The sequence below is a fragment of the Emiliania huxleyi genome, assembly GCF_000372725.1.
Source record: "Emiliania huxleyi CCMP1516 chromosome Unknown EMIHUscaffold_1548, whole genome shotgun sequence".
Lineage (NCBI taxonomy): Eukaryota > Haptophyta > Isochrysidales > Noelaerhabdaceae > Emiliania > Emiliania huxleyi.
In genome coordinates, this window is record NW_005201038.1 from 1 (window position 1) to 4080 (window position 4080).

Genomic DNA, 4080 nt, shown 5'->3' on the forward strand with positions numbered 1-4080 from the left:
TCGTGTAACAGCCCGCGATTGCTTGCCCCCAATATCTCTCTCAATGTATGTGGCTCTTACGTACATTCCCGGAGGAGGACTGCTGACAGGGTTTGCGATGAGGAGTGACCCGAAGGGTTTCTCGGGGTTAGTGCACCACTAACCGCCTCTGCAAGAGCACTACGCCTCAGCGGGCTCATACTAGCACCCACCTCGCGAGCCGACGTTCTGGCTCAACAAGGCTGCTGCTGGCACTCGGGGCCGACTTTCTGGCCCAGCGAGGCCGCTGCGGGGCACACGGCGGCACGGGTCACTCCTCAACACTAACCCCCCAGTCTTGGAGAACCCTGTCCACGCCTGAGGATTCTGCACTAGCGATTCTGCCACCCAAGACAGGATTCTGTATGCGGAGGCTCGAGAGGGATTCGTGTCCGTTTCTTCTGATTCTCACTCTCCTTTTCCGGTTCTGCCCACTCGATCTGATTCTGCCCGTCCCCTTTCCACGCACTCAGCCTCCGGGCAGGATTCCTCACCCAGCTTCCGTTTCTGCCTAATCGATCTGATTCTGTCCGTCCGATTCTCGCCTTATCAGATTCTGTCGCGCGGTTGCGGTTTCTGCCTCCGGATGCCGGAAAGCTGTCCGCCGATTTCTTGGCAACCCGGCCGGACTCTCGTTTCCTGATTCCTGTTTTTGCCCGTCGAGGGGCGGTAGCCCGGCCGGCCGGCCATCTGGGCATGCTCACTCAACCAATCACGCTCATGTGTACGCGCCGTATCCTCCGCGCCACCCACTTTGCCATCGAAGTGCGCTCCGCGCTCCGCACAGTACAGTCGCTTTTGAACGGCGGCTCATCACACGTGCGTCAGAGATCTCATGGGCGGTGGCATGGTGGAGCCAGAGCAGTGCGCGGCCGATCTTAATTCTGGGCAGGCGGTCTCCCATTCCCGCGGGCGCTTGGTGCCGGGGTTTGAACGGCATGCCGGCGTCAGATGCAGCTTGGCGCCGGCCTGCGGCGACCCCGCAAGCGGTCGTTGGTGCTGCTCAGCGATGCTCACAGCGGCACGTCTGCTCTTTTGCTGTGGGGAGTGCTGTCTGATTGGGTCTCCAAGCCCGCGGGCTCGCTGTGAATGCACCCGCCAGCTAGGCAGCTCCGCGGCGGTGTGGGTGTAGAACGGGTAGGCTGCTGTCTCGTGTCTCGGTGCTCGTACTAAGTCAATGGGAGGAGTGCTTCAATTTCTTCTTCTTATACGCCCAGCTCAAAAGCACACACGCATCACGACGCCTAGACAGGCGAGACGCGGCGACAGCCGCGGCGAGCTCGTTTTAGAAGCGAGCCGCTCGCAGCGAGCAGTTTTAGAAAAAGGGAAAAGGGGGAGGGTTAGTTTGAACCCGAGCCGAGCTTCGCTCGGCTCCCCCCCGCGCGGGAGCGCCCCCCCCCCCCTCTCCTCGGGGGGGCGGGCAGAGCCCGCACCACACACTGCGCCTTTGCGGACGCCGGACCGAGGCCTAAGCGCTGAGTGCGCTGACGTGAGGCTGGAGCGCCAGAGAGACCCGCGCCTGAGCATGCTGCCGCGGGCGAAGTTTGAGTGAGCTGTGTGAAGCCCCGCGCACACGCAATATCGGCTCAGGAGTTCGGAGAGTCAGGCCAACATAGGATCCCGCCGAAATGCGTAACTCCGAGGAATCAGGAATCAGGAATCAGGAATCAGGAATCAGAATCCCGGTCAAAATGTTGGAATCAGGAATCAGGAATCAGGAATCAGGAATCAGGAATCAGAATCCCGGTCAAAATGTGGGCGATCCGACAAATCAGGAATCAGGAATCAGGAATCAAATGGAGCATCAAGAATAGGAAGAGAGACAGGAGAATCGGGAGGGGGGAGCAGAATCAGGAATTGGCTCTGGCTGCCCTAGAGAATCGGAAAGGAAGCGGAGGAAACGAGAATGGAGAATCAGGAAGCTGAAAGCGGGGCCAAGATGGGAGAGTCTGGGGAGAGAATCAGAATATCTGAGCAGAAGAGGAACCTGGGAAGGGGAATCTAGTGAGAGGTAGAATAGCAAAATCCTTGTGTAGTAGAGCAGAATAGGAAAGGCAGAATCCTTAGGCGCGGACAGACTTCTCCATTACTCTAACCCCCGTCGAAGCAGGAAGTATGGGTGTGTGTTTTGAACTTTTTGTGCCTTCGGTGTTACGAAACTTTTTTTGAGAAACGGAGCGCACTCACACACTGGCACGACACGGGCGCAGACAAGACCGACGCCCTTGCCAGCCTCGGCGTGTGCCTCGGCCCCTGTCAGTGTGCCTGTGGTAGCGAGAGAGAGAGAGACTGCCAGCGAGAAGCTGGAGGCAGGTCGCTAGACTGAGATGAGACCGCCAGAGTTGGGAGTCCACCAACCATCGTGCATCGAGGGGTCCTCCCGTAATCGACCCTATCCAGTGCTCAAGTGCTCAAGTCCACTGAGCACCGCGCTGCGAGCCTTTGATTCGTGTCCCTTGTCAGGAGCAGGAGAACCCCCTGTGCGCTGTGGCCTGTGCCCCTGTGATCGTCCTTCCAAAATCCTGCTCGTGCAGGTGGGGACCCTGCCCTCCGCCCATCCCTCGTTTGGGTTCCCTCCTTCCTTTCTTCCTTTCGGGCTCCTGTCCGGATAGCCGTACGTATCGGATAGGGGGCAACAAAACCACACACAAAAACTCTCTGACAGGAAGATCTCTCTCTCTGAGAGGGGTTAGTCTCCTGCTAGCCCGGCTCGCCGGGACCCGGGTGCCGGGAGGGAGGAGGGAGGTAGGAGGTGGTTGCTCCGGCCGGTCCGCCGCTGGACTACTGCGTACTGGTTGGGCTCAACGCCAGGTTTGCCTCTCGCACCCCGTCTGTTTTCCTTCCTTTTTCTCTACAGCACCCTCTCTTTTCCTCTCTATTTTCCCGGGAAAACTGCGTGGAAATCGTCAAATTTTTGGCTCTGAGCCGAGTCTGAGGCTGGTTTGGGCCCAAAATCAGCCAAATTTTAGGCCAAATCGGCAAAATGCCGGGAATTTCGCGGAGAACCCGTGTATACCCGGAAATTACCCTGCGACCGCCTGGGTATTTTGTCGATTTCCTCAATTTTGCCTCAGATTTTGCCCCAGACCAGCTCTCAGACTCAGGGAAACTCGCGAGTTTCCAGAATGGAGCACCAAACACCCTCTGTTTTCCTAGGAAATTTCCGGAAACGCAAAGTGCTGGGGACGACGCACCCTCTATTTTCCTTTTTGTTTTCCGGAAAACCTGGTTGAGCCCAAACAGCAAACTACTGGGTACTACTTACTGGCCGCCTCGGTAGGAATACACACACACAATGCGCCTGCCTGCGCGCTGCGGGCGGACCCTCACAGGTCACAGCTCAGCTCACTCGCTGGAGCTCCCAGACAGACCGCAATTTAATTAGGCGGTGAGTGAGTTTGCAGTTGGGCTTGTTTAACCCCACGTTTTGGGCTTGTTTAACCCCACGGCGTTGCGGCCGGCGCGTTAGTTAGGGGCAAATTGACATTTAGAAGAAAAAAGAACTGCTGCCACGGACGACGGGAAATTATTCACGTAAACGCACAACCCCGGGCCCGAAATCGCACAGAGTCACGCAACAACGGTATTTCACACCAAGGCGCTTTCAAAAAAAGAACTCCGACGCGCGCGACGCGGCCCAAAAAGGCCGCACGAACGCGCTCACCCCCACAGACTTCATGGCGACCAGCAGGCCCCGCCCTTACCCTGTGGAGGAGGAGCCAGAGTTTCGTGCGGACCGAGCTCCGCCGGCAGCAGCTCCGCGTGGCGCTCTCGCCGCCGGCAAGGCCTCGCACCTCATCACCGCCACGGTCGCGTTCTTCTGCGTCCGGTTTGTTAGTCTTCCCATGTGCGGCCATCTGACGCGTGCGCTCGAGGCCATGTGGCCGGCCGCGCTGCGGCCGTACCTCGACCCGTCGCAGGACGACACCGCGGTCTTGATGGGCTGCAGTGCGCTGTCTGCCTACCTCGTCGTCGCGGTAGGACTCTGCTCGCTCCTGGACTGCCACCCGGAGGCGCACCGGTACAAGACGCAGGGCCACCGCTCCATCTTTACGTGGGATA